Below are 21,950 nucleotides of genomic sequence, written 5' to 3' on the forward strand. Positions count from 1 at the left end.
CCCCCCCCCCCGCCGCCCTGCTCCCCTACTCACCCACTCCCACTTCTTAGCCCTGACATTCCCCTGTACTTTGTATGGCTTTTCTTGTTCCTCTAATACCAGACAAAATTCTGAGACCCTTCTGTGAGTTTTTCCTCAAATTGTACACTGAAACTCACAAATTTGTCTGTTTTTCCCTAGAGTCAGGCTGTGTGTGCTCTCAAACTGTTTCCAGAAGTTCTCAGGTTCTTTCCACAATTAATGTTTTTGATCAGGGATGGGGATTGATAGAAAACTCCTGTATGCTATCATTCAATAATTGCTTCATAATTATATCATTATGAGATTATCAAATCAAAATTTTCATTGAAACAACATTATAAATTAAATAGAAGACAAATATCACATGCAAAATATATTTGTGTTTTATTTAGAATTTATAGCTATTACTTTTACTGGTGGTTTTTAAATTTTTCTTATTTGCATTTATTTTATTCTCTGATATCTTCTGTTTTATAAATAAAGAGTTTCCTTAGCACTTTTCTAGGGGTATAAGTATACCAAAAAAGGTTTTCTTCTAATTTGCACTTACTTATAAATATTTTCATTTCTCAACTTAAGGAGTGTATTTTCATAGATGTTAAATTGTTAAATATTGTTTCATTATGGTATATTGTAATATTATAATATATGTTATATTACCTGCTGGTCTGCATAGTTTATGATGAAGAGCGTGTTGTTGATATTCACACATCCTTCAGCATTCTCTTTTTATTAGTTATTCAATAGTTTCACTACTATGCTTTGTTCTTTAGAATTATATGGTCGCCTTTGAATTCATCTTATTTGAAGCTTATTTATATTCTTGTTTGGTACATTGGTTTTATATATATATTTGGGAAGTTTTGAGCCATCATTCCTTTTTTTTTAGATTTATTTAATCTATATGAGTATACTGTCGTTATCTTTGATAAGAGGGGATCAGATCCTGTTACAGATGGTTGTGAGCAACCAGGTGGTTGCTGGGAATTGAACTCAGGACTTCTGGAAGAGCAGTCAGTGCTCCTAACCTCTGAGCCATCTCTCCAGCCCCTTGAGCCATCATTCTTAAAATTTTCCCCTTTCTCTTTTTCCTTCTTGGACTTACATTAATGTATAAGTTGATATAAATTCAGTTTGCGATGGCTCTATTTTGTTTAGTTTATTTGTCTATATTTTTAGCTAATTTTTTTTCTTTCTGTTTCGTACTTGGACTAGATAATCTTAATTAGAGCATATTCATGTTAGCCAATATCTGGTCTGCTGACATTCATTATTGAGAGTTCTTTATATCATGTATATTTCTGTTGTTTTTTTTCCCAGTGTTAGATGGAAGCGAGGGCTTTGATATGCTGGTCAAGCCTTCTTCCATTGAACTACATACACATTACACACTTACTTTTTTTAACATAAGTAATTTTCATGTTGTAATTTCTTACTGTTTTTTAGTCTATATTTCTTGAAGCATCATTTTCATATATTATGTAAATCTTTTCCTCATTTTCTTTAGGTCTTTGGATATATTTTTAAAAGTTGATTTACTGTCTTTGTCTAGTAGGTCCAACATCTTTCTTTCCTTAAGAATAGTTTATTTATTTATTTATTTATTTATTTATTTATTTATTTATTTATTTATTTACATGTCAAATGCTGCTCTCTCTCCTGGACACCCCCCCCTTGTAGAGTTTCCCCTCCATTTCCCCTCCCCTACACCTCTGCATGTCAGGCCCCACCCTCGGGCATCAAGTCTCTACAAGATTAGACATTTTCTCTCCTACTGAGGCCAGACATAGCAGTCCTCTGTTGCATATGTGCCAAGGGCCTCAGATCAGCCTGTATGTGCTTTTTTGATTGGAGCTGCCTTTGGGAACTTTGTGCTGTCTTTGGGAGCTCCCAGAGCTCCAGGTTAGTTGACACTGTTGGTCTTCCCATGGGATTACCATCTCACTGAGGGCCTTCAATTCTTCCCCCAAATCATCCATAGGGTTCTCCAACCTCTGTTCAGTGTTTGTGAGTATCTGCATCTATCTCAGTCAGCTGATGGGTAAAGCCTCTCAGATCTCTGTCTGCAAGAACAGCATAGCATCATTAATAGCATGAAGGATTGGTGCCTGCTTATGGGATGCGTCTCAAAATGGGTCAGTCACTAGTTGGCCATTACTTCAGTCTCTGTTCCATCTTTTTCTCTGCATTTCTTTTAGATAGGACCAATTTTGGATCTAAAGTTTTGTAGGTGTGTTAGTGTCCCTATCCATCCACTGGGAGTCCTGTTTGGCTACTGGATGTTGTCTCATCAGCTTTCCTATCCCCCCTGTTTGGCATTTCAGCTAAGGTTGTCTGCATTGATTCCTGGGAAGTTCCCTCATCCCAGGTCTCTGGGACTTCCTAGACAATCCTCCAACCTCAACACCTGGCAGCTGCATACTTCCACTTACTCTCCTGGCCCTCTGGGCTTCTTTTCTGTCTGTCCTCGTGCCTGATCTTGCCCCCCTTCACTCCCCTCACCCTCCCCTCTCTGAGCCAAGTTTCTCCTTTCCTCTAACCCTTCTTACTGCATTGTTTCCCCTTTTTAGGGGATTCAAGCATACTCACTTGGGCCTTCTTTCTTGTTTAATTTCTTTGGGTCTGTGAGTTGTATCATGGATATTCTGAACGAATTGGCTAATATTAACCTATCAGTGAGTACATACCATGGATGTCCTTTTAGGTCTGGGTTACCTAACTCAGGATGATATTTTCTATTTCCATCAATTTGCCTGTGAAATTCATAATGTCCTTGTTTTTAATAGCTGAATGGTATTCCTTTGTGTAAATGTACCACATTTTCTGTATCTATTCTTTGGTTGAGGGGCATCTGAATTGTTTCCAGTTTCTATTGATATCTTTTTCTGTAATGTGTTATAATCTCTTATTTTTATACTTACACATACACAAACACACACACACATACACACACACATGCACACACACACACACACATACACACATATAGTGGTTTGAATATGCTTGACCCATAGAAGTGGCACGATTAGGAGATTCAGCATTGTTGGAATAGGTGTTACCTTGTTAGAAGAAGTGTATCATTGTGTAGGCAGGCTTTGAGGGCTGCTGGTGCTCAAGCTCCTCCCAGTGTGGAAGAGACACTCTTCCTGTCTGTGCCTTCAGTTCAATATGGAGAATTCTTGGCTCTTTCTTCTGCACCTGGACACTGCCATGATTCTTGTCATGATGATAATGGACTGAGCTTCTGGAATTGTAAGCCAACCCCAATTAAATATCCCTTATAAGAGTTGTCTTAGTCATGGTGTCTTTACATGGGAATAAAGCCAAAACTAAGACAATATATATTTTGAAACTGGACATTTTTACATATAATGTATATGTATGAAAATATGTTTTTATCATTCCTAGAGTTTGTTTTAACGGTTGATCTGTTCTTTTTCATTATTTTTGTGCATAAAGAATGTGTGTTATTGTATGTGGATACTGAATTGTATTTTCTATTTTAAGCACATGCAATGATTAGATAGAGATTTCTTTAAATAACTTTAACCAATATGTCACTCATTCTTTTTAAGGGATGTTCTGTATGTGTATTTTGGTTCACATGTGGTATTCAGGTAGTTCACAACTGTTTCTTAGCCATAACTTACTACTTACACAGGGCCTAGTGATAATTAAGAAGTAAGCAACTAGGGACTTCATATGTTTCATATGCTACCATGCACTCTGAATATTGATGTGGACTCAATACCAAAAGCAGTGTGGTAACATTTTCCACAGAACTCTTGATTATACCACAAAATTTCTCTTTACCAGACAGATGGTTTTTACATTTTCATAATTTAAAAAATTTTTATCTCAGCTACTGTTAACTAGTTTATCTTCTATGGTATTCAATAACTTATATTAATTAGTTATGCTTACTGCTGGTATGGGGGTTTATTCACACATAAGCCTCTGCATCAGCCCAAATTACTAAAAATATCATGGGATATATTTTTCTACAGAACTGCTTAGCAGGTCAAAATAGTTATTTTGGGGGGATTAGGATGGGAAGGGGGTACAAATCTTTGCTTCTTCTCTCATGGCTTCTATTCTGCTGGTTTACATTGCTACCACAGTGTTTCAGGGAGGAGTATGAAATGAAGACATGTTAAAAGTAACACAAATTCTGCTTTTTTTAAACTGAGAGCCAGACACTTTTCTTGCATAAATGTTCTTTGTAATTTTGTTAAGTCTTTGGTTAATTTACAAAATTCCAAATATTAATTTTGACTTCTGCTTGAGATAAGGTCTTACTTTGTTGTACAAGCTAGTCTTGAAATAAACATTTATCTGCTTTATAGCTTTCTCAGTGCTGAGATTGCATGTATATCCCTATACCTGGCTTATTTTGAATATTCATGTAAATATTAATTTTATGGAAGGATACATTTCTAATGTTTTTATTACCTTGACTGTCTAGTGATTTTTAAATATAGATTTGTTTTGAAATTGTAAAGCAAATTTCATTCAATGGTTAATTTGATTTAATCATAAATATTTCTATATATTGTTAGATGCTATTTTATAAAAAAATTGATCAAAGATGTAAATCTATACTCATGAAAAATATTGTTGTATATTCTTTATTTTAAATGTAGCATTTTTTGAAGAAGGTGTTCCTTTTAATATATATTGAGCTTGGAATTATTCCTTTTTTATATCTTCTAGAAGGTGATATGAGGATAATATTTTAAAATTCTGTGTAATCTACATTTCTTTGTAGGAGTGTTTTCAATAAGGATTTAATTTGTTTATAAAACAGTATTCTGTTATCTATGTACTAAATAAATTTTTATATTTGAATCTTTCAACCCATTCTTTTACTTCATTAAATTGCTGAGTTCATTGGCACATTCATAAATTTTTCTTACTATTATTTAATATACATATAATCTATAGTATCCTTTCTCATATTTCTTCATATATGTATTTGTATCTTTTAAAATCATTGATTCATTTTATTAGCGTTATTTATCTTCTTAAAGGATTAGTTCTTTTTAATTATGTGTTTATCCTTCCAATTCCTTTCCCCTTTCCTACCCACACACTCAAATTTAAGTTCCTTCAAAAAAAGATCAAACAAACCAACAAAAAAAATAATACAACAACCATTGTAAACTGAGAAAACAAAATGAAACAGTACCTCAAAAAGAAAAATAAAACCTGTAACCAAATGCAAGTACACAAAAAAACTGTGGAGTCTCTTATATGTTGCTCACCTACTACTGAACATGAGGCCTACCCTTGAGAGGTTGATATATCCAGTGTCTCTTCATTGGAGAAAGCTGATTTTTATCTCCTTGAGCAAGTATAAATGGCAGTTCAGCCGTTAATACCCTAGTTTCTAGGTTTTCATCTATTTCCGAGTGGGTTAGCTTAAACACACTTTTTCTCTCTTTTATCTATCTATCTATCTATCTATCTATCTATCTATCTATCTATCTATCTATCTTATCTATCACCTACCTATGTGATTATATATATGTGTATATATATATATATATATACACACACACATTTTACTTAATTTATATATGGTAATACATTATTATATATGTGCTATATACACACATATATTTTACTCATTTTAAATGTATAAAATATATACATATATTTAATATATATGCATCATATATAAATACACATTTTACTCATTTTGAATATGTCAACTAATTTTATGACCATCTTAGCCAATAACAACTTGTAATGACAAAGTAGTATGCTGATTTCTCTCTCTAAACATGATGTTAGTATTGATATTTTATTCGTCAGAAATAATAACAAAAGCAAAAATTAAAGAAATCAATTTGCAAAAGAATAAATAGCTATTATAATGAACTAATACAGTTGTGTTTAGGTATGATTTGTGTCTGTTTTCCCATGGAACTTTCTCAATTTTACTGATAGTTACATTCATCTTTATTACCAGTTTATCATGTTTTATTTCTATATATTTCTGTAATCAAGTATTCACGCAATACTTGGATGTAACCAATATCAAACTGTTCACAGTAATTAAAATATCAAACTTCTTAATGTGAAACCTTAAGGCTAATGTCTGCCCATTGGAGCCATTTTGATAATGAAATTTAGTAAGGAAACTATTGTGTAGGAAATTATTATGTAGGAACATTTTTAGTAAAGAGGATATCTCATTAAATAACTCTGGAAATCCTATTTTGCTATCAAAGGGCATGTAGATTAGTCTCTTGAAATAATTCTCAATCTTTAGAAGATTTTGTTCATCACTGATCTTGGTAAGCCTGTTCCTGACAAGTTAGCTTTTCTATAACTGGGTTAATTTACTTCAGTGCCATTGCCTGGATTTGCAAAATAGATTTTGTTTTTTTGTTTTTTGTTTTTTGTTTTTTTGGTTTTTTATTTTTTTGAGTCAAAAGGTGTGAAAGTATATTTAGAACATTAGTAGCTTTTATTTATTTACCTGATTCAACAAATGTTTCATAGTTTTCATGTGCCATTATTCATTGTGACAACAAAGATAGTTATTGCATATGTATATGTATATGTATATGTATATGTATATGTATATGTATATGTATATGTATATGGCTTGGAACATATTAGGTATGCTTTCAGACTCTGAAATAGACACTCAGCCTCTTAAAATCATATCTAAAAATGCAAAATAGTTTTTAGTTTATCAAAGCTAGGAGTAGGTCAACTTAAGGACCTTTAGATGAACCACTGTAGTAGAATGATAATAGGGGAAAGTAAGTTTAGGAGGGGACAATTTGACACTTATAAAAAGTAACAGGAATAAATATTGCTACAAGATTAAACTTTCTGCATTTATCACTTAAATGACTGGAACAAAAAGACATGAACACTAAAATAACCTAATGCAAACCTTCTAATGATAAACATCTCTATATATTCTCAGTAAACTAAGGAATTATTTTCACATTGGAAATACAATATTATTGCTATGTTCACATCAATAGACTGTGTTACAAGAGGCAACTCAGGACAATATCCAGTATTTCTATTTTATGAAAAAAAAATAGGTAAGATCTTTCAGTAAAGGTTGAAGGATTTCTTGCCATGTATGTTTTCCAAATTCCTGATCCTAAACAAGGGCATTAGGCTTCTAATTGATGTCTGTTTCACTAGGCCTACAAATTACCTTAGATTTATAGCATACGTAATATATACTTAGAGAGTACTGATGAAATATAAGTGAAATATTATGTTCTTAAATTATGTGTTTACTACAGATTTAAGAAAATTACAGTTTCAGCAGTACCTAAGAAACACTGAGAGCCTGATATTCTTGCTTCACTGTCATGTACATATGCCCCGCCCTGCATGCATTCGTGCACAGTCACTCATAAGAAAATTCCATAAAGATGTAATTATTAATACAAAGCAAAGAAAATTTAAATTACATGAGAATAGTAAGTATATGTTGTATACCATTCATATTTCTATATTTTGGCACACACATTCTGTATTAGAACAGTTTAATGTCAGTGGTCCTTAACCTGTGGGTTATGGCCTCTTTGGAGCTCAAATATCAGATATCCTGCATATCATATATTTACAATCTGATTCATAATGATAGAAAAATTACAGGTATGAAGTAGTAGTGACATAGTTTTATGGTTGGGTGTCAGCACAACATTAAGAATTGTATTAAAAGGTCACAGCATCAGAAAGGAAGGTTGAGTACTGCTTTATGTCCTGTGTTATATAATATCTCAATTTGGGACCTTTAATCATATTTTTCTTGTTTGGTTTTTTATTACCAAGCATGCATGGTCATGAAAACAAGTAAACAAAATAGGTAGTTAAGTACTCAATTCTAAAGGGGTAATTATACCATCCTGTATAAATAAAGGGGAGTAAAATGAATGTAAGAACCAGGAGATTGAGATAAGACCTATGAACTACTTTCTCCTAGATGTGATGAACCTACTGCAACTATTAGCTCATAGTACCAGTGGTTATCTACATTCTGTATAAAACTGGAACTATTACAACCATCTATTGTTGGCGGCAGGACTCATGAAGACCTAACTCTTGCTAAACTATTGGTAATGATGTATACGGTGGAAGGGGAGTCATTATTTTTATATTCATGAGCTTATGAGGCTACAATGGATAATTCTGAAGTCTATGGATACACAAATGACCCTTGCAAAGCAAACTTGCATACAAAATGAAAAGATATAAACATAGGAAAGAGGCTTGTGGTAAAGTGGGTGGGCTGACAATGGTAGGAGGGGGAAGAGGTAAATAAGTATAATTAAAATTATGTATTTTATACATGCACAAAATTGTCAAAGAACAAATTCAATTAATAAGAAAACTCTCATACACCAATTATATATTCAAACTATTTAGAAATAAACATTTTAAAAGCTCCTATTAAACATATTAAAAGTTAGGAAAATATGTCAGAGCAGTCTCCTTAAAAATTTATCCAAATTCATGCCATGAAATCTGTCCAGATTAATTTCTTAATATGAATTTATTATTGCATGGTGTTAAATTATTATTATTGTGGGTTGATATTAACACACTATATTATGTGACATTTCACTGTGGTTGACAACAACAAAATGATGCCATACATTTGTGATTTAAAGTATCTTACTATAAGTTATATAGGTATTTAGATACTTGTGCTTAAAATGACTTGGATCCTTAAAATTTTAGAATTCATATTTTGTGTTGCAATTAGAAATATTGGCATGGTTGAAAATTAAGATAAAAATTACAAAGGAGAGGAGCCAGAGTAGGCAGGAATCAAATGGTCATCCATAGGAGAAAGCATGCAATTGGATTTTTGTCTCCATCTCACACTAACATAATTTCTGAAGTAGGGCACAAAGCCTATCCTTAGCAGTAGTCAGATCTAGTCATCTTTAGTTTTGGAGTACTACAACAGCCAAAGAATCAAATTGGCCCCAAAAGATGTTATCTGACCTATTTTTTTAAAAAAAAGTTTTCTGATTACTGATTATACAAAGAAGCTTTCAGTTCAGCTGTTTAGTTCTGCATCCTAGGGTGTCAAGAAGAGAGATGAATAGCTCATGGCCCTTTAGTCCCCCCTTTAGGGGTCACTTGAACTGCTTTAAAAAGTTTTGGGGTATAAATCTTTCTAAAGTGCTTCAAGGTATGAAGAAGCATAGTGTAAAAAGAGTATTGCTTAAAATGTCCCAGAAAAGAATCTCCCTAAGAGGCCACAATCAAAATTAAAAGATGCAAAGCATCTGTATCATGCAAAGGGTTAGAATTAATTGAGTGAGGTCACCATAGCTTCCTAGAACAAGAGTAGGGGTGAAATTATACAGTGGCTGAACATTTCTAGAGATAACCCACAGTCCCTTGGGACTTAAAGACCTTGGAGGGCCAAGGAAAAATATTCTCCCATTCACTGCCTCTGAACATTAGCCTCCAAGTATGGTTATTAAAAACTCAGAATGCCATTGGTCAGACATTCTCTTGTGGCTGCCTCTTCCATTAAAACCAAGCCCAGCACACACAAGTTTTCATGCATACCATAGAGAAATCTCAATAAAAGCACAAAGGACACCTGGATTTCCAACAAAGCTTTATTGCTTCCTCTAGAAGCAATAGCCACATCACAGGTGACCTTAGCCTCACAATTTTGTAGGGATCAACACTCAAGTTGAGCTCCCAAAGAACTATGGACAGGACAATAAAACACAACTACAGATAGGTATTTCGAGTGTGATTAAAGTAACCAATGGGTTCTTCTTCAATGTTCAAAGGTGGCATCAGACCTCTAAGCTCTATGTTGCATGACAGCACTCAGTGTGAAATTTGATTACTGAAAATCTCCCAAGAATGCTGGGCCTAGGACACAGGAAAAATGTCTATCCATGGATCCATTTGTGTTAAGCTGTAATGGGTTGCCCAGCCTCTAACACATGAAGGTAACCACTATTGCTGGATCAAACTTGGGCCTTGGTGTCATGAATCAGAGTGGAATTAAGTTCCTTTACACCTGGCCTTCCCTGTATCAACCTAATGTGTAGGCCTTTGTTTCCTCAGTGATTCTGCAGTGAGGTTCGGTAAGAGTCCCAAATGATACCATGAAGAAAATTTCGAAGGTAGTGGGAACTAAGGCAAAAATGAAAATCTCACCCTAGCCACATGGGTAAATTCCCTGTGGGGTGAGATCTTTGGAATATTTGCTAAAGGGATGGCCCTTTGTGAACACTTCATGTGAAGGCCAGCCATGTTGGATATCATAGAATCCTTCTCTCTTCCTAAGAAAGGCTCTGTCCCTTGGGCCTCCTGTGGCATGGGAAAGGGAGAGTCCCAAATGGCCCTGGAGGCCTGTGTTGTCCTGTACCTATTCACCATGGCCACATAAGAATCAAAGTATGAGATCCCAACATTCTATAAATCTCATCCTCTTTTCTCCATGAGAAGTAGTTCAAAATTATGAGAAATCTATTATCAGGAGGTGAACAAATTCCTTAAAACTTTGCAAAACAGGGTTCTAATTGGGAGAGCATAGCCTAAAGTTTAGCTACATTCGGTAATTGCATACTATTTTGTTATTCCTAAATTCCAAAAGGGCCAATTGGCTCAGAATTGAAACCAAAACATGAAGGGCCTGGGCACATGGAAGGGAGGCTTTAGGCATGATCTTTACACATACCTGATATCTGTGGTTCTCTGCCTTCCAAGGTGGCATGTCAGATAACTGCAAAAAACACCAGAAAAGACATAGTTATGAGCAATGGGCAGGCCTTGCAGAAATTCCCAAGCGTAGAATGTAGGACTAGGTGCTTGTTGGCATGCAGTGTTTGCCAATCAATGTGCATTCTAGATGTCCACATTTCCTCTAATGGGAAACAGGAAAGGGCATCTGAGGACCTCAGGGAAGTCACCCAAGAGCCCCCAGGAGTCAATGGACCTCTTGTAACCCTGTCGACCTGGTTGGGCCTCAGCATAATCCTATTGAGAATGATTTTAATGTCATCATCTCTCTTCATGACCTATGATGGCCAATATTGAAAAGGCATAGACAGAAAATGGCTAGCTGTACTTTGATATCACCTAACCTAAACCATCCACTTACCTTCCTTTCTCAAACTGCCTCAGAGTTAGGAGTGGTCACATGTAACTGGAGAAGTATGCAGGGAAGTAAGTTCTTCCAGGGAAGCAAGGACACCCTTGTTTGAAACTTGGAAAAATATCTTTCCTAAAGAGGAAAGGGGAAGCTGTCAAGGCACTTGTTCATTTTTTAGATAAATGTCAGAGACATTTTAGTTTACTGGAGTAGTTTCATTGTGCAGAACCTATCTTGTGGTTGCCTCTTCTATTAGTACCTGTCCCAGCACACACAAGTTTTTATGACTACCAAAGAGAAATATAGATGGAAGCACAAAGGACCCCTTGCATTCCAGTAAAGATTTACTGCTTCTTGTAGAAGGAATAACCACATCATATGTGAATTTAGCATCAAAATTAGGTAGGGATCAACAATCAAGTTGAGCTCACCTAGTAATGTGGACAGGATAATAGAACACAACTCCAGATAGGTATTTCTGCTGTGATTGTAGTAACCAATGGGTTCTTGTTCATAGTTCAAAGGTGGCATCAAACCTCTACAAGCTCTATGTGGCATGACAGCACAAACTGTGAAATGTGATTACTTAAAACCTCCTGAGAATCCTGATTCCAGGGCAGAGTACAAATATGTAGCCATGGATCCATTTGTGTTAAGCTATAATGGGTTGTGCAGCCTCTAAAATGTGACAGTAACCACCATTGCTAGATCCAATTCGGGCCTAGGTGTCATGAATCAGAGTGGAATTAGGATCCTTTACTTCTGGATTTCCCTGTATCAACCTAATGTGTAGGCGTTTGTTTCTTTGGTGATTCTGCAGTGAAGTTCAGTAATAGCATTAGTGATACTATGAAGGAAATTTGGAAGATGGTGCGACCAAGGCAACAATGAAAATATAACCCTATCCATAAGGGTAAATTTCCAGTGGGGTGAGATCTTTGATATATTTGCTCAAGGGATTTCCCTTTGTGAACACATCATGTGGAAGCCAGCCCTGTTGCATATCATAGAATATTTCTCTCTCCCTAAAAAAGGATTTGTTCCTTGGGACTCCTGTGTCATGGGATATGAAGAGTCATAATGGGCCCTGGAGACCTGTGTTGATATCCAGTACTTATTTGCCATGGATATGTAAGATATAAGTTTGAGATCCCAACATTCTGAAATTGACATTCCACTTTTATCCATAAAAAGTAGGTCAATACTATGAGAAAAAAATTATTGGAGTTGAACAAATTCATTAAAGTCTGCAAAACAGCGGGTCTATAAGGGATAACATAGCCTAAATCAAGATTTGTTTGATACCATTGCATACCATTTTGTTATTCCTAAATTACAAAAGGGTAGACTGGCTCAGAATTAACAGCCAAGACATGAAAAAGCTGGTCACATAGAAAGGGAGGTTATAGCCATGATTTTTCCACTTACCTGATTATCAGTGGTTCTATGCCTTCCAAGGTGGCATGTGAGATGACTGCAAAAAAGCAAAAACGACAGGGTTGTGAGCAAGGGGTGTGACTTGTAGAAAAGGAATAACACAGAGTGGAATTAGGTCCTTTAAACACCTGGATTTCCCTGTATCACCCTAATGTGTAGGCCTTTGTTTCCTCAGTGTTTCTGCAGTGAGGTTCTTGGCGCCCTAAATGATACCATGAAGAAACTTTGGCAGGTGGTAGGAACATACTTAAAAATGAACATCTCACCCTATGCACAAGGGTAAATTCCCTCTGGGGTGAGATCTTTAAGATAATTGCTGGATGGATTGCCCTTTGCGAACACATCATGTGTAGGCCAGCGCTGTTGGACACAATAGAATCCTTCTCTCTCCCTAAGAAAGGCTCTGTCCCTTGGATCTCCTGCAGCATGGGAAAGGGAGAGTCCCAAATGGCCCAGGAGGCCTGTGTTGTCCTCCTGTACCTATTGGCCATGGCCTTATAAGCATCAAAGTATGAGATCCCAACATTCTAAAAATGTCATCCTCTTCTCTCCATGAGAAGTAGGTCAAAATCATGAGAAAAAAATTATCCGGAATTGAACACATACCTTAAAACTTTACAAACAAGTGGGTCTACATGGGAGAACATAGCCCAAATCGAGCTTCGTTTGGTTCCATTGCATACCATTTTGTTCTCCGCCAATTCAGAAAGGGCAGACTGGCACAAAATTGTAAGCCAATACATGAAGGGGCAGGTCACCTGGAGGTGGAGGCCTTACTATGTTCATACCACTGACCTGATTATCTCTGGTTATCTGCCTTCAAAGGTGGCATGTGAGATGACTGCAAAACCACAGAAAAGACAGGGTCATGACCAAGGGGCTGGCATTGGAGAAATGCCCAAGGTTCGATTGTGGGACAAGGTGCTTGTTGGCATGCAGTGTTTGCCAACCAATGTGCACCCTAGATGTCCACATTTCCTGCCATGGGGAACAGGGCAAGGGCATCTGAGGACCTCAGGGAAGTCACCCAAGAGCCCTCCCAAGGAGTCAATGGACCTCTTGTAACCCTGTCGCCCAGGTTGGGCCTCAGCGTAATTTTATTGAGCTTGAATTTTATGTCATCACCTCTATTCATGACATTGGGTTGTCATCATTGACCATGGCCTAGACAGAACACCTAACCTAATCCAACCACTTACCTTCCTTTCCAAAACTGTCTCAGAGTTAGGAATTGTCTCAGGGAACAGGAGAGGGATGCAGGGACAAAATGTCTAAGAGGGAAGCAAGGGTACCCTTTCTAGAAATTTAGAAGAATGACTTCCCTAAGGAGTAAAGGGAACAAAGTCAAGGCACTTGTTGTCCCTTCTTGAAATGAATGTCAGAAGTATGAGACACTTTTCTGGAGCACTATTGGCTGAAATTCATTGTGCAGAAACTGACATGTGCTTGCCTCTTCTAATACTACCAGGCACAGCACACACAAGTAGTCCTGGCTAGCATAGGGAAACATCCATGGAAGCACAAAGGAGCCCTGGCAATCCAACAGATTTACTGCTTCCTCTCGAAGCAAAAGCCACATCACATGTGACCTTAGCCTCGCAATTTTGTAGGGATCAACACTCAAGTTGAGCTGCCCAAGTACTATGGACAGGACAATAAAACACAACTACATATAGTTATATCGAGGGTGATCAAAGTAAAAAATGGGTTCCTTTTTAAATGGCAAGGTGGCATCAGACCTCTGTAAGCTCTATGTTGCATGACAGCACTCAGTGTGAACTGTGTTTCCTGAATATCTCCTGAGAATCATGGGCCCAGGTCACAGAACCAATGTGTATACATGGATCCGTTTGTGTGAAGCTGCTACGGGTTGCCCAGCCTTGAAAAGGAGAGGGTAACCACTGTCTTTGTATCCAAGTCAGGCCTTGGTGTTTTGAATCAGAGTGGAATCAGGTCCTTTGAACACCTGGCATTTCCCTGTATCAACCTAATGTGTAGGCCTTTGTTTCCTCAGTGTTTCTGCAGTGAGGTTCGTAGGCATCCTTAATGATACCTTGACGAAACTTTGGCAGGTGGTGGGAACCAACTTAAAAATGAAAATCTCACCCTATGCACAAGGGTAAATTCCCCCTCGGGTAAAATCTATAAAATAATTGCTGCATGGATTGCCCTTGGTGAACACATCATGTGTAGGCCAGCGCTTTTGGACACCATAGAATCCTTCTNTCTCCCTAAGAAAGGCTCTGTCTCTTGGGTCTCCTGTGGCATGGGAAAGGGAGAGTCCCAAATGGCCCAGGAGGCCTGTGTTGTCCTCCTGTACCTATTGGCTATGGCATTGTAAGCATCAAAGTATGAGNTCCCAACATTCTAAAAATGTCATCCTCTTCTCTCCATGAGAAGTAGGTCAAAATCATGAGAAAACAATTATCGGGAATTTAACAAATTCCTTAAAACTTTACCAACCAGGGGGGCCTACATGGGAGAACATAGCCCAAATTGAACTTCGTTTGGTTCCATTGCATACCATTTTGTTCTCCCCCAATTCAGAAAGGGCAGACTGGCTCAGAATTGGAAGCCCAAACATGAAGGGGCAGGTCACCTGGAGGTGGAGGCCTTACCATGTTCATACCACTTACCTGATTATCTGTGATTCCCTGCCTTCCAGTTGGAATATGAGATGACTGCAAAACAGCAGAAAAGTTAGGGTCATGAGCAAGGGGCGTGTCTTGCAGGAATGCCCAAGGTTCGAATGAGGAACTAGGTGCTTGTTGGCATGCAGTGTTTGCCACCCAATATGCACCCTAGATGTCCACATTTCCTGCCATGAGAAACAGGGCAAGGGCATCTGAGCACCTCAGGGATGTCACCCAAGAGCCCTACCAAGGAATCAGCATACCTCTTGTAATCCTGTCGCCCTGGTTGGGCCTCAACGTAATCCTAGTTAGCATGAATTTTATGTCATCACCTCTCTTCATGACATTGGGTTGTCATCATTGACCCAGGACTAGACAGAACACCTAACCCAATCCAACTACTTACGTTTCTTTCAAAACTGCCTCAGAGTTAGGAATGGTCTCCTAGAACTGGAGAGGGATGCAGGGATGAAATGTCTAAGAACGAACCAAGGACACGCTTTTTGAAACATGGAAGAATGACTTCCGTAAGGAGGAAAGGGAAAGAAGTCAAGGCTCTTGATGTCCCTTCTTGAAATAAATGGCAGAAGTATGAGACTCATTTCTGTAGCTCTAATGGCTCAAATTCATTTCGCAGAAACTGACTTGTGCTGCCGATTCTATTACTACCGGGCTCAGTACACACAAGTTGTCTGACTAGCATAGGGAAATATCCATTGAAGCACAAAGGAGCCCTGGCAATCCAACAGATCTACTGCTTCCTCTCAAAGCAAAAGCCACATCACATGTGACCTTAGATTCACAATTTTGTAGGGATCAACACTCAATTTGAGCTGCCCAATTACTATGGACAGGACAATAAAACACAGGTAGAGATAGGTATTTCGAGGATGATTAAAGTAAACAATGGGTTCTTCTTCAAAGTGCCTAGGTGGCATCAGACCTCTGTAAGCTCTATGTTGCATGAGAGAACTCAGTGTGAACTGTGATTCTTGAAAATCTCCCGAGAATCCTTGGCCCTGGCCACAGAACCAATGTGTATACATGGATCCATTTGTGTGAAGCTGGTACTGCTTGCAGAGCCTCGAAAAGGAGCAGGTAACCACTGTAGTTGAATCNAAGTCAGGCCTTGGTGTTTTGAATCAGATTGGAATTAGGTCCTTTAAACACCTGGCATTTCCCTGTATCATCTTAATGTGTAGGCCATTGTTTCCTCAGTGTTTTTGCAGAGAGGATCTTAGGCGCCCTAAATGATACCTTGAAGAAACTTTGGCAGGTGGTGGAAAGCAACTGAAAAATGAAAAACTCACCATATGCACAAGGGTAAATTCTCTGTGGGGTGAGAACTTTGAGATAATTTCTGGATGGATTGCCCTTTGTGAACACATCATGTGTAGGCCAGCACTGTTGGACACCATAGAATCCTTCTCTCTCCCTAAGAAAGGCTCTGTCTCTAGGGCCTCCTGTGGCATGGGAAAGGGAGAGTTCAAATGGCCCTGGAGGCTTGTGTTGTCCTCCTGTACCTATTGGCCATGGCCTTGTAAGCATCATAGTATGAGATCCAATCTTTCTAAAAATGTCATCCTCCTCTCTCCATGAGAAATAGGTCAAAATCATGAGAAAACAATTAACGGTAATTGAACTAATTCCTTAGAACTTTACAAACAAGGGGGTCTACATGGGAGAACATAGCGAAAATCGACCTTTGTTTGCTTCCATTGCATAAAATTTTGTCCTCCCCCAATTCAGAAAGGACAGAATGGCTCTGAATTGAAAGCTAAAACATGAAGGGGCAGGTCTCCTGGAGGTGGAGGACTTACCATGTCATACCACTTACCTGATTATCTGTAGTTCTCTGACTTCCAAGGTGGAATGTAAGATGACTACAAAACAGCAGAAAAGACAGGGTCATGAGCAAGGGGCGTGCCTTGCAGAAATGCCCAAAGTTTATATGTGGGACTAGGTGCTTGTTGGCATGCAGTGTTTGCCAACGAATGTGCACCCTAAATATCCACAAGTCCTGCCATGGGAAAAAGGGCAAGGGCATCTGAGGACCTCTGGGAAGAAACCTGAGAGCCCACCCAAAAAGTCAACAGATCTCTTGTAACCATGTTGCCCTGGTTGGGCCTCAGTGTAATCCTATTGAGCATGAATTTTATGTCATCACCTCTCTTCATGACNTTGGGTTGTCATCATTGACCCAGGCCTAGACAGAACACCTAACCTAATCCAAACATTTACCTTCCTTTCCAAAACTGCCTCAGACTTAGGAATTGTCTCAGGGAACTGGAGAGGGATGCAGGGATGAAATGTCTAAAAGGGAAGCAAGGGTACCATTTTTAGAAACTTGGAAAAATGACTTCCATAAGGTAAAGTGAATGAAGTCCAGGTGCTTGCTGTCCCTTCTTGAAATAAATGGCAGAGTATGAGACAATTTTCTGGAGCAGTACTGGCTCAAATTTTTTGTGCAGGAACTGACTTGTGCTTGCGTCTTCTATTACTACTGGGCCCAGAACACACACATTGTCCTGCCTAACATAGGGAAACATCCATGGAAGCACAAAGGAGCCCTGGCAATCCAACAGATTTACTGCTTCCTCTCGAATCAAAAGCCACATTCCATGTGACCTTAGCCTCCCTATTTTGTAGGGATCAACACTTAATTTGAGCTGCCTAAGTACTATGGACAGGACAATAAAACACAGGTAGAGATAGGTATTTCGAGGATGATTAAAGTAAACAATGGGTTCTTCAAAGTGCCAATGTGCCATAAGACCTCTGTATGCTCTATGTTGCATGACAGAACTCAGTGTGAACTGTGATTCCTGAAAATCTCCCGAGAATCCTTGGCCCTGGCCACAAAAAAAATGTGTATAAATGGATCCATTTGTGTTAAGCTGCTACTGGTTGCCCAGCCTCGAAAAGGAGAGGGAAACCACTGTACTTGAATCCAAGTCAGGCCTTGGTGTTTTGAATCAGAGTGGAATTAGGTTCTTTAAACACCTGGCATTTCCCTGTATCAACCTATTGGGTAGGCCTTTCTTTCATCAGTGATTCTCCAGTGAGGTTCTTAGGCTCCCTAAATGATTCCATGAAGAAAATTTGGCAGTGGTGGGAACCAACTTAAAAATGAACATCTCAACCTATGCACAAGGATAAATTCCAAATGGGGTGAGATCTTTGAGATAATTGCTGGATGGATTGGCCTTTGTGAACTCATCATGTGTAGGCCAGCGCTGTTGGACGACATAGAATCCTTCTCTCTCCCCAAAAAAAGATATGTCATTTGGGTCTCCTGTGGCAAGGGAAAGGGAGAGTCCCAAATGGCCCTGGAGGCCTGTGTTGTCCTCCTGTAGCTATTGATCATGGCCTTGTAGGCATCAAAGTATGAGATCCCAACATTCTAAATATATCATCCTCTTCTCTCCATGAGAAGTAGTTCAAAATCATGAGAAAACAAATATAGGGGATCGAATAAATTCCTTAAAACTTTAAAAACCAGGGGGTCNACATGGGAGAACATAGCCCAAATCGAGCTTCCTTTGGTTCCATTTTATACCATATTGTCCTCCCTCAATTCAGAAAGGGCAGACTGGCTCAGAATTGAAAGCCAAAACATGAAGGGGCAGGTCACCTGGAGGTGGAGGACTTACCATGTTCATACCACTTACCTGATTATCTGTGGTTCTCTACCCTCCAAGGTGGCTTGTGAGATGACTGCAAAACAGCAGAAAAGACAGGGTCATGAGCAAGGGGCNTGCCTTGCAGAAATGCCCAAGGTTCGAAAGTGGGACAAGGTGCTTGTTGGCATGCAGTGTTTGCCAAACAATGTGCACCCTAGATGTCCACATTTCCTGCCATGGGAAACAGGGCAAGGGCACCTGAGGACCTCAGGGAAGTCNCCCAAGAGCCCTCCCAAGGAGTCAACGGACCTCTTGTAACCCTGTCGCCCTGGTTGGGCCTCAGCGTAATCCTATTGAGCATGAATTTTATGTCATCACCTCTCTTCATGACATTGGGTTGTCATCATTGACTCAGGCCTAGACAGAACACCTAACCTAATCCAACCACTTACCTTCCTTTCCAAAACTGCCTCAGAGTTAGGAATGATCTCCTGGAACTGGAGAGGGATGCAGGGACGAAACTTCTAATAGGCAAGAAAGGGCACCCTTTCTTGAAACNGAAAGAAGTCAAGGCGCTTGTTGTCCCTTCTTGACATAAATGTCAGAAATATGAGACACTTTTCTGGAGCTCTACTGGTGCAATTTCATTGTGCAGGAACTGTCCTGTGCTTGCCTCTTCTATTACTACCGGGCTCAGCACACACAAGTTGTCCTGGCTAGTATAGGGAAACATCAATGGAAGCACAAAGGAGCCCTGGCAATCCAACAGATTTGTACTTCCTCTTAATGCAAAAGCAACATCCCAAGTGACCTTAGCCTCGCAATTTTGTATGCATCAACACTCAAGTTGAGCTGCCCAAGTACTATGGACAGGACAATAAAACACAACTAGAGATAGGTATTTCGAGGGTGATTAAAGTAAACAATGGGTTCTTCTTCAAAGTGCCGAGGTGGTATCAGACCTCTGTAAGCTCTATGTTGCATAACAGCGCTCAGTGTGAACTGTGATTCCTAAAGATCTCCCAAGAATTCTGGGCCAGGGCACAGAACCAATGTGTATATATGGATCCCTTTGTGTGAAGCTGCTATGGGTTACCCAGACTCGAAAAAGAAAGGGTAACCTCTGTAGTTGAATCAAAGTCAGGCCTTGGTGTTTTGAATCAGAGTGGAATTAGGTCCTTTAAACACCTAGCATTTCCTATATCAACCTAATGTGTAGGCCTTTGTTTCCTCAGTGATTCTGCAGTGAGGNTCTTGGCGCCCTAAATGATACCATGAAGAAATTTGGCAGGTGGTGGGAACCAACTTAAAAATGAACATCTCACCCTATGCACAAAGTAAATTCCCTCTGGGTTGAGATCTTTGAGATAATTGCTGGGTGGATTGCCCTTTGCGAACACATCATTGTAGGCCTTCACTGTTGGACAGCATAGAATCCTTCTCTCTCCCTAAGAAAGGCTCTGTCCCTTGGGTCTCCTGTGGCATGGGACAGGGAGAGTCCCAAATGGCCCTGGAGACNTGTGTTGTCCTCCTGTACCTATTGAACATGGCCTTGTAGGCATCAAAGTATGAGCTCCCAACATTCTAAAAATGTCATCCTCTTCTCTCCATGAGAAGTAGGTCAAAATCATGAGAAAAGAATTATCGGGGATCAAAAAAAATTCCTTAAAACTTTAAAAACCAGGGTGTCTACATGGGAGAACATACCCCAAATCGAGCTTCGATTGGTTCCATTGCATACCATTTTGTCCTCCCTCAATTCAGAAAGGACAGACTGGCTCAATTTGAAAGCCAAATCATGAAGGGGCAGGTCACCTGGAGGTGGAGGCCTTACCATGTTCATACCACTTACCTAATTATCTGTTGTTCTCTGCCCTCCAAGGTGGCATGTGAGATGAATGCAAGACAGCAGAAAAGACAGGGTCATGAGCAAGGGGCGTGCCTTGCAGAAATGCCCAAGGTTCGAAAGTGGGACAAGGTGCTTGTTGGCATGCAGTGTTTGCCAACCAACGTGCACCTTAGATGTCCAGATTTCCTGCGATGGAAAACAGGGCAAGGTCATCTGAGGACCTCAGGGAAGTCACCCAAGAGCCCTCCCAAGGAGTCAACGGACCTCTTGTAACCCTGTCGCCCTGGTTGGGCCTCAGCGTAATCCTATTGAGCATGAATTTTATGTCATCACCTCTCTTCATGACTTTGGGTTGTCATCATTGACCCAGGCCTAGACAGAACACCTAACCTAATCCAACCACTTACCTTCCTTTCCATAACTGCCTTAGAGTTAAGAATGATCTCGTGGAACTGGAGAGGGATGCAGGGACGAATCATCTAAGAGGCAAGCAAGGGCACCCCTTCTTGAATCTTGGAAGAATGACTTCCTAAAGAGGAAAGGGAATGAAGTCAAGGCGATTGTTGTCCCTTTTTGACATAAATGTCAGAAATATGAGAAACTTTTCTCGAGCTCTACTGGCGCAATTTCATTGTGCAGGAACTGTCTTGTGCTTGCCTCTTCTATTACTACTGGGCCCAGCACACACAAGTTGTCCTGGGTAGCATAGGGAAACATCCATGGAAGCACAAAGGAGCCCTGGCAATCCAACAGATTTACTGCTTCCTCTTGAAGCAAAAGCCACATCACATGTGACCTTAGATTCAAAATTTTGTAGGGATCAACACTCAAGGTGAGCTGCACAAGTACTATGGACAGGACAATAAAACACAACTAGAGATAGGTATTACGAGGGTGATTAAAGTAAACGATGGGTTCTTCTTCAAAGTGCCAAGGTGGCATCAGACCTCTGTAAGCTCTATGTTGCATGACAGCACTCAGTGTGAAATGTGATTCCTGTAGCTCTCCCGAGAATCCTGGGCCCAGGCCACAGAACCAATGTGTATACATGGATCCATTTGTGTGAAGCTGCTTTGGGTTGTCCAGCCTCCAAAAAGGAGAGGGGAATCACTGTAGTTGAATCCAAGTCAAGCCTTGGTGTTTTGATTCAGAGTGGAAGTAGGTCCTTTAAACACCTGGCATTTCCCTGTATCAACCTAATGTGTAGGCCTTTGTTTCCTCAGTGATTCTGCAGTGAGGCTCTTGGCGCCCTAAATGATACCATGAAGAAA

The 21,950-nt window shown here is 39.3% G+C and overlaps 1 long non-coding RNA gene and 6 other non-coding genes across 8 annotated transcripts in view; all 7 read right to left on the minus strand.

Moving 5' to 3' along the window:
- Positions 1-21,243, minus strand: part of LOC115031510 — a 44,499-nt gene extending 23,256 nt beyond the window's left edge. Inside the window, exons 1-9 of one of the 2 annotated variants that reach the window (XR_003837146.1) lie at positions 21,087-21,243; positions 20,683-20,865; positions 18,879-18,924; positions 17,045-17,090; positions 15,211-15,255; positions 12,566-12,611; positions 11,147-11,269; positions 10,724-10,768; positions 3,081-3,265 (exon numbers count right to left, since the gene is read on the minus strand). This is a non-coding gene — a long non-coding RNA (uncharacterized LOC115031510). Of the gene's footprint in view, positions 1-3,080; positions 3,266-10,723; positions 10,769-11,146; positions 11,270-12,565; positions 12,612-15,210; positions 15,256-17,044; positions 17,091-18,878; positions 18,925-20,682 lie in introns of both variants that reach the window. The other variant, XR_003837145.1, reaches the window with a different exon arrangement.
- LOC115031603 lies at positions 11,007-11,075 on the minus strand. The gene has a single exon (XR_003837278.1). It is a non-coding gene; the product is annotated as a small nucleolar RNA SNORD115 (small nucleolar RNA).
- Positions 13,656-13,734, minus strand: LOC115031601. Its single transcript, XR_003837276.1, has one exon. It is a non-coding gene; the product is annotated as a small nucleolar RNA SNORD115 (small nucleolar RNA).
- On the minus strand, positions 15,496-15,574 carry LOC115031599. Its single transcript, XR_003837274.1, has one exon. It is a non-coding gene; the product is annotated as a small nucleolar RNA SNORD115 (small nucleolar RNA).
- LOC115031594 lies at positions 17,331-17,409 on the minus strand. The gene has a single exon (XR_003837269.1). It is a non-coding gene; the product is annotated as a small nucleolar RNA SNORD115 (small nucleolar RNA).
- LOC115031598 lies at positions 19,165-19,243 on the minus strand. Its single transcript, XR_003837273.1, has one exon. It is a non-coding gene; the product is annotated as a small nucleolar RNA SNORD115 (small nucleolar RNA).
- On the minus strand, positions 20,969-21,047 carry LOC115031593. Its single transcript, XR_003837268.1, has one exon. It is a non-coding gene; the product is annotated as a small nucleolar RNA SNORD115 (small nucleolar RNA).
- Positions 21,244-21,950: the final 707 nt, after the last annotated feature.

Source organism: Mus caroli, chromosome 7 (genome assembly GCF_900094665.2).
Source record: "Mus caroli chromosome 7, CAROLI_EIJ_v1.1, whole genome shotgun sequence".
NCBI lineage: Eukaryota > Metazoa > Chordata > Mammalia > Rodentia > Muridae > Mus > Mus caroli.